The 16579-nt window shown below is 39.5% G+C and overlaps 1 protein-coding gene across 7 annotated transcripts in view; it reads right to left on the bottom strand.

Annotated features, from left to right (window-relative positions):
- Positions 1-16350, bottom strand: part of BLTP1 (bridge-like lipid transfer protein family member 1) — a 207117-nt gene extending 190767 nt beyond the window's left edge. For all 7 annotated transcript variants that reach the window (XM_059067561.2, XM_067036610.1, XM_067036614.1 and 4 more), the window contains exons 1-2: positions 16072-16350; positions 14526-14613 (exon numbers count right to left, since the gene is read on the bottom strand). The gene's annotated coding sequence lies outside the window, so the exon portion shown is untranslated. The remainder of the gene's footprint in view (positions 1-14525; positions 14614-16071) is intronic.
- Between the last annotated feature and the right edge of the window lie 229 nt (positions 16351-16579).

Below are 16579 nucleotides of genomic sequence, written 5' to 3'. Positions count from 1 at the left end.
AAGACCAAACAGTATATGGGACTTTTATGAACAACTAGAAAAACAGTTTTTAAAACAGGAAGAATATGTGAGGACAACTTTCTAGATGAAATTCAGTACAGTTAGCTTGTCAACTTAAAAGTGGTTTCTGTTTACTCACCACAAATCTATCTTCACAGATCACAAAACAAGTTTAAAAACTGTGTGAGACAACATTGCAAGATACTATCTACAAGAGATTACAATACTTCATATTTCTACATTGTTGAAATCAGTATAATTTAGAGGCAAATTAAACATGCACTTTTAAAAAATGAAGAGCTCAGTAATAAAAGGTTTATTATTAAAAGTGATATGCAAATCTAAGGGCAAGATGGCTACAGAAATTTTTTTAATGTTTTCATTTTTCAGTAAACCTTTTTTCCTATGGTTTAGAGAGTAAAAAATGTTCACATATTGAAAATACTGGTGGTGGCCAAAGGCGTGGGGTGGCGGAAATGATTGAACATGTTCAAAGGGTCCGAACTTCCAGTTATAAGATAAATAAGTTTGGGGAGTGTAATGGACAACATGGTGACTACAGTTAACAATACCGTATTGCGCATTTGAAAGTAGTTAAGAGATCTTAAAATTTCACATCACAAAAACGAACAACGTGTAACTATGCAAGGTGATGAATGTTATCTAAACTTACTGTGGCAATCATCTTGCAATATATACATATATCAAATCATTATGTTGCATACATTAAACTAATACAATGTTATATGTCAATTATGTTTCAGTAAAACTGGGAAAAATGTTGTATTTTTCAAGGCTTTGAAAAATCTGTCAACTAGCAACTTAAAATTTGGAGGCTGACTTTCACAACATGAGCTTTCTTTCTTCCCTTTTCAGGTCTGTAGACTAGAAGAAGTAAAAGTTTTAAAAGAGAGAAAACACTTTGAAAAGACCTATTATCTAAAACCAAATATTCACATATTATATAATGGCTTACATATTATAAAATAACATCTATACCTATTTCATACCTATTTTTACCATTTTACAGATGTATCACCAGCTCACTACTGAGGATGAAAAGAGCACCTGGTGACTCCTAGGGGATGCTCCATGAGGGATGTACCCCGGCATTCAGAACTCCACATAAAAGGGAAAGTGATCTATCCACCAAAAGGAGCTACAGTCCTCATGCAAAATCACCTGGACCACCCACCACTGTAACAACCCACAGCCAAAGAGAATGTAATTAGAAAGAGGGTATTCAAGTTACCAAGAGAGAAAAGTGCAGTATCACACAGTTTTAACCAACATTTGTCCAATTACTAGTTAATGCAAAACCTTTAAGAGAAATCAACAGATAAAGGCTCAATAGTTAAAAGAACATATTTTGAGCAAATACAGAAGTAAAGGCTAAGACTTAACAAGAGCCCTAAAGTAAAAAGTAGACATTATGGCATAAAGTAAGTGAGTAAAAACACTGGACACAGAAAATCCAGACTGAAACGGGGCTATATGCTTTGCCACACTGTTTAAGTGGCACACCAGCAATCCTTTAAGGAAGAGGAAGTGGAGACTGATATAAGAACCTACTGCAAAACCTTTTCGTGGAGCAAATGATGGAATAAAACAAAAATCGGTTGTTTCCTCTTCCTCTTCCCTTCCTGAACAGTTCAGTCTAAAAGCCGTAACGTGGGACTTCCCTAGTGGCGCAGTGGTTAAGAATCTGCCTGCCAACGCAGGGGACACGGGTTCGAGCCCTGGTCCGGGAAGATTCCACATGCCACAGAGCAACTAGGCCCATGTGCCACAACTAGAGCCCCCGAGCCACAACTGCTGAAGCCCATGTGCCTAGAGTCTGTGCTCTGCAGCAAGAGAAGCCACCGCAATGAGGAGCCCGTGTACCGCAATGAAGAGTAGCCTCGCTCTCCACAACTAGAGAAAGCCCGCGTGCAGCGACACAGACAGAATGCAGCCAAAAATAAATAAACCAATTAATTTTAAAAAAGAGAGAGCAGATTGCTCCATCTCCTATTAAATAAATAAACAAACAAATAAATAAATTGTAAAAAGCCATAAGGTAAAGCAGAGTAAGGCAGGCACCTGCACATGGGGGAGAGAGGGACAGGAGTCTCAGTGGCCTACAGTAGAATATCAGAGCCAAATAATACCTTTAAATACCCTAAATTAAATACCCATTTGTGCGGTGACGAGGCTAGTGGAAAAGTGGCCGTATTTCCGGGTACTGAAGCCATAGCAGGATGAGGAGGCGATACTTGCAGGGAAGAGGTCAGGCACAGGGTGCTGGAGACTGAGTGGAAGGACAAGGGTCCAAGGCAGGGGGAGAGGGGCAGGAGAAGCAGTCCAGCTCAAGGTGTCAGAGCCTGGGCGAGTGAGGTCATCCACACAGGCAGGTTGCCTGGTGCAGGGTGTCAGAACCCAAGTGGAGGGCAGCAGACCCCAAAGAGATGGGTAGAGCTTCCCATGCAGGAGGGCGATCTGGGGTACTGCATTGATGCAGGAGCAGGATATGAAGGGCGAACACCTGGGAGACAGCCCATGCAGGGGATGGGGGAGGGGATTAATCAAGTAAGTAAATATATCAAGAATAATGGGAGCCAAGTTTCTCACTGCTAGAGGATATATAAAGGAAGAAAACCAGAATTAAGCCCGTGGTGTTGGATAAGAACTGGAAGTACGGTTTTCAATATAAATGGATATAGAAACAAATAGAGCTGTAAATGTATATATGTATATGTATGCATGTGTTCATTAACAGGCCCTGAGAGCAGCAACACCCCAATATAAATGAGCAGAGAACTTTTCTTCTAAAAACGGTTTTCTATTAAGAGAGCTCCTTGAAGAAATGGCTGATTCCACAACTAGGGCAGGGAAAGTCAAGATGAGCCTTGTTTTCCAGAAAGGAAAGAAGTATTCAAAGAACGATGGGAACATGTCAAAAGGACGTAAAAACCAGAGGCTCCCACTGGCAAAATCTGGGACAATTTAAGCAGTAAACTAAATAACAGTAATAAATTACAACCCATTTAACAAATACAAATCTATGAGTCTATACGAATATAAATAATCAATTAAATTTTGATGAGCAACAGGATACTCATATCATCTCAAAATAACTGCCCCCCAAAATAATTATCAATGACAAAGGGAAAAAGAGGAACTCTGAAAAAGCTGGCAATTAATTAAGTGATCAAAGTAAACACCATCAATATAGGGACAATCAAAATCGTGCACTTTCTTACAGAAGAAAACAGCCTCACTTCCTTGATATTCCTGCCAAAGATACATAACCTGAATCTAATCTATCTTGCCTCTCTCTTCTGAATCATAATGACCAATAGAGATTGTTCTAGTCATTTCTGTATCCAAAATACCAGTGACAATGCCTTGAACACAGCCACTGTTTTCAAGTATCATATCATTTTAAATGGCATTTTTATCTATTACATAAGACGGTAACACTGATCTACATGTTTTAAGACATGTTCTCTCAATATTTTCATGATTCATCTATATTCTTCTCTTCATTCTTCCTGAAATCCATGGTACTCATTTCAAAACTGCTGTCCACATTAGAAAAGAAATTGTGGCAATTAATATTTTAGTGGCATACAAAGAAAAGCATGAAAATGTGAAACAGTTTAATCAAACACAGCAACAACCAGAGATTTATCAAAGTCCCTAATTTAATACCACCACTACTACCAACATTCTCAGAAACAGCTTTCCAAAAAAGATTACTTTTCAAAATGAATTATCTGTAAAATCTTTTCAAATACTACATTCAACCTATTTTCTCTTCCACTAGCATGAAGCAATAAAACTATCTTACATCTAATACTTGCATCATCAGACTTTTAAAGATAGCACTCCAAATCTTGATTGGTCCTACAAGAATAGAGGTCATCCTACAAGTCAATACAAAAAATACAAATAATCTAATAGAAAAATGAGAAAATATATAAACAGGCAATTCACAGAGAAAGATAATATCACTAGCAATCGGGGATAATCACAATTTATCACCCACTATGAGCGAAAATTAGATAGACTGAAAACAACTATATTGGCAAAAGTATGGGGAAATGGGCACTTATACAGTTGATGGGAGTAAACTGCCTTTGAGAAGACCAATTTATCAGATACTATAAAAATGTACATGCCTTGACTTGAACATTTCAGTTCTAAGGCTCTATTTCTCAGAAATACTTAGACACAAAGATTTTTTTCAAGGACAATCACTGCAACATTATATATCATACTGAGAAAACAGAAAAAATGTCAATTAATAGGAAAATAGTTAAATAAATTATGGTACACTCTTACCATATAAATACTATTACCATGTGAAATAATATGCAGCCTTTTAAAAAGAATAAAATAGCTCTATAGGGGATAATACAGAGAAATGTCCAGCATACGTGTAATGTTAGCAGGAGAAAAGCAAGTTGAGCAAAAAGATGTAGAGTATTCCACTTACATTCCCCGCCCCCCCCCAGTACGGGGGCCTCTCCCTGTCGTGGCCTCTCCCGTTGCGGAGCACAGGCTCCGGACGCGCAGGCTCAGCGGCCATGGCTCACGGGCCCAGCCGCTCCGCGGCATCTGGGATCTTCCCGGACTGGGGCACGAACCCGTGTCCCCTGCATCGGCAGGAGGACTCTCAACCACAGCGCCACCAGGGAAGCCCCGCACTTACATTTTTTAAAAAGTCTATCCATTATGTGTATTACATATATACACCATATAAACACACCACATATGCATGTACATATATGGTGTGTGTATATGTATATACTTTTATTAATCTGCAAAAACATTAGCTAAGCCATTACCTCCGAGAGCAGTGGGAGGAGATTTGGGGGAAGGAAAAGAATCCGTAAAGCAGGACTTTCACTTTTACTCTTGATAACTAAGTATTATTTAAATGTTTTACAATTGGCTTGTAATTCTTCCATAATTTAAAAAGAAAAAAGGGAGGGTGCTGGCTGGAAGACAGGACATGTCAGGCGAGAGAGGGGCTTTTTTTGCCCAAGCACACACCCCTTGGCCTCTCCTTATAACTATGGCCAAGGAATAGCTGTTTCCCAACCTAAAAATATCAACTTGATCTTCTGTCATTCTACCAGCATGTCTGTCCTTCTACAGTTCTTAAATCTTTGTCTTTTTAAAAAATTAAAATGCAAATACCAAGCAATATGAAACTCAAAGCCTTCATCAAAACATCAGAAAGATCAGTTAACACCTTAGCAAGAATTATTTGATTTGATAACCTTGAGTGTAAGAATAGAAGCTGAACAGCTGTACTGTTCTAGAGAGGGGCAAGCTACAAACAAGGAAGGAAGTAGAGAACACTAACAGGAAAGAGACTGGAGGAAGGGAGAAAGAGGAAGCAGTTACCAAGGGAAAACAGAAGAGTGAAAAGGTCCTGCTTCAGGCTGTATTGTTCCAAAAGCAGTCCATTATGTGGATTGAGAGCATGGACTCTGTACTAGACCACCTGGGTTCAAAAACCAGTTCTGACATTATAGCTATGTGATCATGGGCAAGTTACCTAACCACTCTGTGCTCTATTTCTTCATCTGTTAAATGAGGACACTTACAGTACCTACCTCACAGAGTTGTACAGTGAGAATTGATGAGTTCAGATATGTAAAGCATTTAGAACAATGCATAGCACATAGTAGATAATACATTGTGTAAATGCCTGATACTGGCAACAAATGCCATTGGTGTCTTGCCCATAAACTGTTGACATTCACCTCTACACCAGAAGATTATTCATTCTGAACACCTGTAACATCCTACTGTAGGCTGCTTTCTGGCTGCAGGGAACATGCTCAGTTTGTACTCAGGGCAAGCCAGAAATGCCGGAGTTAATGTCAATGATGGCTCGGAAGTTGGTGGGTAAACACCCGCAGCTTCCCTGCTCTTGGCTTGGGATAACTCTGAGGAATATTTTGTTTAGTCTCCGCGAGTTCCCCAGTGGTAGTGAGCTCCAGATGCCCACGGTGGTAACTGTATCTTAGCATTTATCACACTGTATTGTAATTATCAGTTTAGAAGTCTGTCTCCCCACCTAGACAGCTAACTGCTCTTTAAGGATACGCTTGCCCTATTCATTGACTGTGCAATATCCAACAAAGTTCCTGGTGTGCAGTAGTCTCTCAATACTTGTTTCATAAATGAATGAAATAAATGCATCATTATAAAAAGTACATAATTATGAGCTATTGCCAAAGGTAAGCAAGTTATTTCCACTGTACTCAAGGCCAAGAGAGTCCTAAATGATCTTTTTCACACTCAAGAAAATTTGGTTTTCATTCACTTGAGTTTAAGAAAAGGATATCAAAATATCCTTTTGATAACCCAATTCCAAATATAACAAAAATGAAGGAAAAAAATTCATCATACTCAAATCCCTCATGCAACAATAAAGTCACAATTATCTGTATAAAAGGCATTTACATACCTTCAGACCATTATATTAAAGTTCTTTGAATTTAATCACAGTTCCTTTTCCATAAAGGAAACTACCTGGGGTTTTTTTTGTTTGTTTCTTTGCTTTTTAAATTTTTTTTGAAGCCAATCAACTATAGCTGGGCACAAGATTGTGGTGCCCATCTCTGCTGTGCAGCAAAGTGACTCAGTCATATACACATTGACATTTTTTTCCTTTATATTCTTTTCCATTATGGTTCCTCACAGGATATTCAATACAGTTCCCTGTGCTACGTGGGTTTGAGGAGTTGGAAAATGTATCGACTTCATAGCTCTCCTTTAAGCTTCATCAACGTTGGCATTCTCTTCAACATCAAGCTTGAATACCTATTAGCACATAGCAGCATTCTGTATACTAGAAGTTCTGTGAAGTATGCACTTTGTACACACTTTTGCATTGCTTGCCCATAAACCAAACTTGACTCATTTTACATTAGCTGTTATAGAATATACACTTACTTGAAAACTTTTCAGGTACGGTTTGGTTTCTGTAAATATGTAAGAAACTACCTTGAGATACCTTTGTAGAGGTCCCAATTTCAAAGTCATTTATATCCTCCTTAATTAAGAAGTCAGGTAATTGACCCAAAGAGCTCAGTAAATACCAACACAAAGGAACTGCCAAAACAGACTGCTTAACTTTCCTATGGCATAATGACATCCCAAAACAAAAGTAAAACACACATCAGATGGCAACATTTTTATACAAAATGAAGTTTCAAGAGTGTTTAATTCATTTGCACTGTTTCTACAATGGCTCAAGTAGTCTGAGCACTCAGCAATCTAAAGGCAGTGGGCCTGCAACAAATGATTTTGTAATGCTCCTTCCAATTATAAGATGCTACACAAATAAAATAATACAAAACAGAAAAGTACCTGCAATTGAACATCTCAAGCAAAAGAAATATGTAAACATTTATATTTAAGATAGTATTGGAATGCATATAAAGGTTGGTGTTACCAACTAAGCATATAGTGATTTGAAGAGCCCTCTATGCCTAAAAAAATTTGCCCAGCAGGATACAAGGCCTAAAATCCCACCATCCATTTCTCCAAATAGAGTACCAACCAATATTCTCTATTAAAATGCAAAGATACCTTTAGAGTATCACAATAATAGCTACCATTAATTATTACCATGTGTTATTAGTGTAAATTAATTCAATAGATTACTTTTCTCATTAACAAGCAAGATCCAGGAATATCACAAAAGGCCTGAGATTCCTGAAAATGGGAAAAACCTTAAAGAGAAGACGGTGGGCAAAAAAAGCAAATTTAGTTCCTTAACAAATATGGTTAGAGTTGGCAGCTTTGTGTACATAAAGCAAAATTATATAATGTCCTATTCTGTTCATTTAAACAAACAAAATAGACAATTATCCTCTTAGATCAAACAGATTGGGAATAATCCTCTCTACCTAGAAAGAGTCATTCCAGGACCCTTTCAGCCCCAGGATTCTACATGCAACAAGCACAATTTGACCTTTTAACTATTAACTAACTCTAAAGACCAACAGAATTAAGTGGTAAAGTTAACAGTCAGAAATAACAGAAATCAAACAGAATAGGCTTTAAAGCAGATTTGCAATGTAAAGCTCTTTCTCTCTATCCCTTCTAGCCCTTCCTTAGCGGTGAGATAACTGGAGCAAGTTACTTAATCTCTTTGAGCCTGTTTCCAAGTTGTAAAATGGCCATCTCTTCCTTGAAGAGCAAACATAAAACTCAGAGAAAGGTGTTTGACAAGAAACACATTATAACAGTGGTAGCTAAGCTAGCATTAATGTTCTTCTTTAAAAGTAAACCAGTTCAACACAAGGTGAAAGTTAAAAAAACATAAGATGGGCTTTTCCCTGGTGGCGCAGTGGTTGGGAGTCGGCCTGCCAATACAGGCGACACGGGTTCGTGCCCCGGTCCGGGAAGATCCCACATGCTGTGGAGCGGCTGGGCCCGTGAGCCATGGCCTCTGAGCCTGTGCGTCCGGAGCCTGTGCTCCGCAACAGGGGAGGCCACAGCAGTGAGAGGCCCGTGTACCGCAAAAAAAAAAAAAGACCAACCATAAGATGCACACCAGTAAACAATGACTAATGTATTGTTAGTAAAAGATTAAAATAGAAAAGAGAAATATATATATTTAAACAACAGAAATTTATAACAAAGAAGAAATTAGTTGATATAAATGACAATCAAAAACATATTAAATGCACCAAACTTTGCGACAGCATGGGCCATGAGTCTAGGAAGCACTAAAAAAAAAAAAAAAGGTATTAAGTTAATATGGATAACATAGCTCTAAAAATACTATTGAGATTCTTAAAAACAGATCAAATACCAAAGTTCAATGGTCATCAGGCAATTATTGCTGAAGTATTGATATTATTCAGATATGGTGACCAATGATTCAAACAGTATAAATCAACAAACTAAACAAATGTAGAGTACCTTTTAATATCATAATCTGTGCTACAAAAATGGTTCTTCATGTCACATATGGAAGAGTTTTTAATATCTAAGAAGTCATATCATCCAATAAAAATATTGCACTTTAGCAAACCTCACTGCTATAGCCAGAAATTTATGCCGGTTCACCTAAATATTCATAGAAAGCACAAAAAACAAAACAAAACTCTTAAAAAGCTGTAGAAAGCATATCTACTAATAATGGGGTAAAAAGAGCTAACTTCAACGTCTTCAAATCTAGAAACCATGATTTATAAATATTACCCACCTCCATACAGCACACCAGAAGTAATTACTACCTTCAGCAAATTCTTCAATATGGCCAGCGATACAAAGACATCAACAGAAAGTGCCATGAGTGAAAAGTTTAACCCTTCCACTTCTGCATCCCATAAATTGATTAACTGTGGGGTTTTGTTTTCACTTTTTGTACTGGCTGGTGAACACAATCTACAAGTTTCTTTTAATTCTTTTAATCTAGAATTCTATATATCCCTTCCATATTGATACACCAGAAGGCATAAAACTTTAAAAAAACTAGCATCAGCAAAGTAAAATTCTAAAGAGGTTTCTTGTAATAAAACCTGTATTTCCATTTTCTTATCTGGCTCTTAATCTTGTTATCTTCTGCCTTAAGTCACATCAGAAAACCCCACCTAATATATATTCAAACTACTCACCCAATAAAATCGGGTATTCGGATATGGGAGGGAGGGAGGAAGAAACTGGTCATGCGAGTTTACCAACAATCTCATCATATCAAGTTCAAGGAAACTACTTTTTATTAGCATGTTGCTATGCACAGAGCCCAAAAGATCCATTTAATAGCCAATTCCTATGAACTGAGAGCACTGCTGTGATTGAAATTGAACTGCTACGTACCTACTACAACCAAAAAGCCTGCTTCGGGGAAAAAATGCAGATGTGACCTGATACAATACTACTGGTGATATCTGACACAGTATTTTAAATGGATATGGAGCTGTATAGAAACACACCTTCCATATACATCAAAAGTGACAAAGTCCAATAAGGTGAGTAGTCTATAAAGTTTAGACTGTAAACATTTTGGACAATGTTATATTACTCTTTGAAATGTTCATGCCATGGTATTAACTCACCATTATAATGATAAAATATAGCTACCATAAAATGGCTAACATTTATTCACTGCTTGCTATGTGCCAGGCACTGTTCTAAACACTTTACGTGTATTTACTGATCTAATTGTCAGAAATAACTACCTACTTACAATTCCCCATTTTACACGAGGAAGTTGTGGCAGTGAGAAGCTAAGCACAAATACAGCTAAGACATGGCTGACCTGGGATTTGAAACTAGACAGTCTGGCTTTAGAGTCTGTGTTATATTGCCCCTCATATCATATATGTTCACAGAAATCAGCCTGTACTTGTCTTTTAGTCCTCAATGTCTTTGCTCTGAAAAATGAGTTCCTTCCTTCTACCTCTGAGTTCTAGTTTAGGAGCTAATATTGAATGTTACCAAAATCCATATTCTGGTATAAAAATTCATATTTTGCCCACTATGGCATTTTTTTCTCCTAAAAGAATCCTCTATTAAATCAAAGGTCAGCAATCACTTTTTTTCATTAACTACAAGAGGCAACACATCAAGTTATTGAGCCTAATTAGCAGCAATGGAGACCAAATGGTAAAATGAGCCAAATGTGACTGAACCACCTCCCCACTTTTCTGTACTTCTCTCTCACCTGGATATAAAGGCTGAATCTACATATTTTTAAAGAGCTTATTTGCTGCCCTAAAGAAACTGACAATTGATAGAATTGTGGTAGTTTTTAAATATGTCCAAAAAGTATGTGATATTCCTCCCTTCAAGAGGTGGAGCTTAATTCATTCCCCTCCCAAGTGTGGGCTGGACTTAGTGATTCAGTTCTAAAAGAACAGGGCAAAGCAATGGTTTGTGACTGAGTCAAAAACGGCATCACAGCCTCCTCCTTTCTCTTTCTCTCTTTCTCTCTCTCTCTCTCTCTCTCTCTCTCTCTCTCTCTCTTTCTCTCTCTCTCTCTCTCTCGGATCATCTGCTCCAGGGGAAGACAGCTGCCTTGTTAGGACACTTCAGAAGCCCTAGAGAAGCTCATGTGGTGAGGATTTCAGGCCTCCGGCCAACAGACATGTGAATGAACCATCATGGAGGCAAATCTTCCAGCCCCAGCTGAGCACTCAGTTGATTGAAGTCCCAGCCAATCAACTACAACCTCATGAGACCTGAAGCCAGAAGCAACCAGTTCAGTCACTCCCAAATTCCCAACCCACAGAAACTCTGAGATAATAAATATTTGAAGCCACTAAGTTTTGGGATAATTTCGTACTCCGCAATAGATAACTAATACAAAGTACGAGAAAGGTAATTTTGTGAGATATCTGCAAGCCATCTCTACCCTGATGGTTCATACCTGCCATCTTAAGCTAAACTACCCTCACCACACTCATCCTCACCAAATGATCAGGTGTCAGCAATACCACACCAAGAAGGCTACCGATCACATGAGTGAATCATATACTCTTCCCACCATAAGTGGGAGTCTCCTGCAAGGAACCTGTGGAGCAACCTCTACCCTGCCTCCTACAAATTTATCTGTATCTATAATCATCACCACCTCCTTCCCTCCTGTCTCGGGAGAGGTCTATCTGAAACACCCTTGACTTGCATCTTTGTATTCTATCCCTTCCAACTTGGTTACTGACCTTGCTCCACCAATTCTTCTCCCTCACTCTTCTATCTTCAAATTCTCTTTTTGATGACTTCTTATCTTCAGCAAATAAAGACTGTAAATGTATTCATATCATTCGTACCTTTAAAAAACAAAAACCCTCTCTCAAACTCATCTATCTATCTATCTATCTCAAACTATCTCTAACTATCCCCTGTTTAAAACCAAACTTTCTGAAAGAGCAAGTGACATTAGCTATTTCAATTCCTTATCTCTTAGCCAGTGTGAACTGGATCCACCTATGTAATTGCACTTGCTGTAGTCAACCACTTAACAGACATGTCCAATGGATATTTTTGTTATCCTCATTTTATTTGATGTCTCATAGATGCCTAATACTCACTCCTTTTCTCCAAACTCAGTTCTTCCACTTACTTGTGACTCTGCTGATGTTCTCCCACTTCCCTGCCCACTACTTCATCTCTTTCGAGGTATGTTTTCCTTCCACCTTACCCTTAAATATCCTTAAATATTAGCGTTCCCCATCCTCATTTCTCTTCTTTTACCCTATGTTTTTCTCCCTGACTGATCTCATCCATTCCCATGGCTTTTCACTATCACCTATAAACTGTGACTTCAAATTTATATCTCAAGCTGAGTCTTCTTCTTAACGCCGACCTGTATTATACAACTGCCTAATTACACTTCTTGGAAGTCACAGAGGCCTCAAATATGATAGCCTCAACTGAACTCACCTCCTCCAACCATGTTCCTCAATCTATTTCTCTTCCTATATATTCCCTCAGTAAATGGCCCGGAATCCACTCAGCTTTCCAAGCCAGGTATCAGATAATTCATTTATTCTGAAAATATTTATTAGACACTACTTATAAAATGGAACATGATAATGGCTAGAAATCACCCTGACTCCACTTTCCCCCAAGCCCACTAAATCTTATCCATTCTATCTCCTTTATATCTATCTAATCCATCTCCATCCCTTAATTCCCATTTATACTACGGTGCTTCTAATTCTCATTTGCCACGTGGATTACTACAATAGCCTCTAATTGACTGCCATGCTTCCAAGCTCATCTCTCTCCAATTCATCATCCAGATTGTTGCATCTGACCATGTCCCTTCTATTTGTCATATATAAGTTCCCTGAAATTTTCTCAAATTAAAGGGTTAATTTTCTTAATCTCCCATGAACTTTTGAAATTCTATCACTATCTTTTTTTAATTTATTTTTTGAGGTAACATTGGTTTATAACATTATATAAGTTTCAAGTGTACATTATAATCGTACTTCTGTATAAACTACAATGTGCTCACCAACAAAAATTTAGTTTCTATCCATTACCATAAAGTTGATCCCCTTTTCCCATTTCGCCCTACCCCCTGCAATCCCTTTCCCTCTAGTAACCACTACTCTGTTCTCTGTAACTGTGTTTTTGTTTGGTTTGTTCATTTATTTTGTTTGTTTGTTATATTCCATATATGAGTGAAATCATGTTATTTGTCCTTCTCCATCTTATTTCAGTTACCATAATACCCTCAAGATCCATCCATGTTGTCACAAATGGCAAAGTTACATCTTTTTATATGGCTGAGTAGTATTCCATATATATATATATATATATCTCACATTATTTACAATAGCCAAGATATGGAAACAACCCAAGTCCCCATCAACAGATGAATGGATAAAGAACATGTGGTCTACTACTATCTCTAACATGGAAAAGAGTACACTAAAGTGAAGTCTGTAAGAATCCTAGTTTCCCACTGTACCTTAAAGTAGCTCTAGTAGAGTGCCTTCCTTTACTAACTAAAATAATATGAAAGAATTATTATAAATACAAACACTTACTGTATGAGTACTGCTGCTTTCCTAGTCTTTTACATAAACCAAAAACACCTTTGCATATAACACTTTTTAAAAAGATATGGGTTCAGGGACTTCCTTGGTGGTGCAGTGGTTAAGAATCTGCCTGCCAATGCAGGGGACATGGGTTCGATCCCTGGGCCAGGAAGATCCCACATGCCGCGGAGCAACTAAGCCCGTGTGCCACAGCTACTGAGCCTGTGCTCTAAAGCCCATGTGCCACAATGCTGAAGCCCACGCACCTAGGGCCTGTGCTCTACAACGAGAGAAGCCACCACAATGAGAAGCCCACGTCCCACAGCGAAGAGTAGCTCCCGCTCGCTGCAACTAGAGAAAGCCCGCACGCAGCAACGAAGACCCAATGCAGCCAAAAACAGATAGATAGATAGATAAATAAAAGATATGGGTTCACAAAAATCTTACCTTCTAGAAAAAAAGTTCACTGCTCTAGTACTCTCCAGGGCCATGATGACCACTACTCTTAACAGAAGCCTGAAAAAATGCCTGACGTACGGTACTCAATAAATATTTATGAAATTAATTAAGGTTTTCTCAATCATGTTTAACCATGTCTTCTACTATTCTCCATTGAACTCATAGTGAAAAATACACTTAAGTTCAAACAAACACAGTATTCTATGAAGAACAAACCAAACGTCAACTAATTTTCTTCCTTTCTTTTTAAAACCCTTTATAATATGGGCAGATCAATGAGGAAGCAAAAGAGAGAAAAGAAAGTTAACACTTGATAGAGAATCAAGCCAATGATCCCCTTCACTTTCTCCTGCCAATACATAAGCTAAGCACATGACTCAACTGTCAGTCACATAGCAACGGTTCAAAAGTCAGGTAAAATGAATGGCAGGTCACATTATACACTACTGTCACCCCACCCCCATTCATAGACCATTCGATCAGGTTAAATTACAATTGAAGCAGAAAGTCAGATTTCCTCTATCTGAGCTTTAACTGAAAACCCAAAATATTTACCAAGTTTTTTTTCCAGAGTCTGTAATGTTCTGTTTTTCTTTTTCTTGATCTTCAGAAGGCCTGTCTGCAGTGTTTCATCTTAACACACCTGAAAAGATCACCCATTTTAACCAATCATACAAGATATTCTGGCTTTATCAGCAGTTTCACCATTTCAGGTTAAATGATTTGATTATACATGCACCTGCATGCGTGCACACACAAGAAGTTTTTAGTATTAATCCAATATTATATTTCCTTCTTTAAAGTTTCTGAACAAGAAATACTACTAAAACTAGAATAAGACTATAATTTCCTAACTACAATCTTCCAAAGGTTTCAAAACCATTGTACTTACGGAAAGGGCATGACTTTGGTAATCAGAGGGTTCTACCTTTAAAACATACTCCTTGAAAAAGTTGTTCTCTCAAACTGTTGGGTCCTTGCTGCCAAGAATGGTGCCTCAGTTTCCTTCCTATTCCCACCTGGCACACTTTTTATCAAATGAAAATCACCTTGCAAATTCTCATGATGCTTGGGAGTGGTAAAGCATACTGACTAAGGGACTCTGAACTGGAGTACAATTACCTGATCTAAATCACAGCTCTGACTTTCGACAAGTTGTTTTTTAGGGCTGTGGAATTTAGTTCTCTCATCTATAAAATGAGAGTAATAACAGACTTTACGTGATAGGATTGTTATGATGATTAAATAAGATAATGTATGCACATAAAGCATGTACCACTCAATACTTATATAAAATAAATGTTCTGGTTAATTCATCTATTTTTATACTTTATGTATCTAGTGAACTTAAAATAAATCAGCTTCATTGCCATGCACAGAGCTGAAAGCAGCAACATGAAACCAGTTGAAACTTAGACGCTTGAACAGTCATGGAAAACAATGATTTCCTTACAGAGGAAATTTACAAGAACTCTTTCCCTTTAACACGCGTCCCTAACTTGCATCTGTCAAAACTAAGGCCAAAAGGAGAAGGAGGGGGACAATTCTGCAGAGGGAAAATCAACTTCCCTTCACCCTCCTTTGGTCAAAAGATGTTTCCGCTGAAACATACTCTTCCATAGTGTAGACCCAGCAAGCACCAATCAGAATACAAACACACCACGCCTGGGGAGTAAAGAGGGTTTCTAAGGCTCCACCGCCCTGGGTCCAAAATCAACTCTGCGTTAACCAGTATGGGGTCTCCTGCAGCCCGATGCAGCTAACAAGGCTAAAGCCGGAGTTTGCAGGTGCACGGTCCTTCCCACACACCCGCAGGTGGGCGTCGCCCGCCCGCCATACCACCACCCAGGCGCCCGTTCCTGCATTCGAGCCCCCAGTCACCCATCGTGGCCTTTTCTGGCCTTCTCATGGCCCTTCGACAACCGGTGTACAAGTCCCCGTGCTGCAGGTAAGGATGGCAAACGAATAAGAGATGAGTCGACGCCGCACCAGGCAGTCGCGACGAAGCCACACCTCCCTGATTCCGACCAGACTGAGGTCCAGAGATGCTGGGAAGACTACTGCCCACCCAAACTCTGCTCAGCCGGACCCATCCCCTCACCTGAGCGAGCGCCGGGGCGGCCCGGAATCGCTCTGGTCTCTCTCCGGGGGATGCCGAGGGCTTTAGGCGGCGGCGGCGGCAGCTGCAGCGCCCAGCCGGACACGGCCTGCTGAGCGCTGCGCGGGTCCACACCCTCCAACCCCGCCACCCGGACCCGCCGTCCGAAGTCCGGCCCGGGGCCCCAGCCTCTGACACAGAGTGGGGCGGAGGAGGATGGGAGGGGTCCGAGTTGGGGCCGGGCGCCACTGCGGCTGCGTCAATTGGTAACGTCGTGCGTCACGGCGCCGGCGCCTCGAGGCACGCCACACGAGCCCCGCCCAGGAACTAGGACGCCCCGCCCCTTCTCCCCCTCCTGGGCGGGTTGGGGGCGGAACCTCGACCTTGAGGCGGAGGTTAGGGACGGATTTGAAAAATCATTTCGCTACCCACCCTAAGGGAATCGTAATGAATTGCCTTTCTGAGGGCAAGAGGCAGATGAGCACAGGAGGCAGATGAGCACAGGTGGGGA

The sequence above is a fragment of the Kogia breviceps genome, chromosome 6, assembly GCF_026419965.1.
Source record: "Kogia breviceps isolate mKogBre1 chromosome 6, mKogBre1 haplotype 1, whole genome shotgun sequence".
NCBI lineage: Eukaryota > Metazoa > Chordata > Mammalia > Artiodactyla > Physeteridae > Kogia > Kogia breviceps.
Note: the sequence above shows the minus strand (reverse complement) of the source record. Positions and strands in the feature narration are given on the sequence as shown.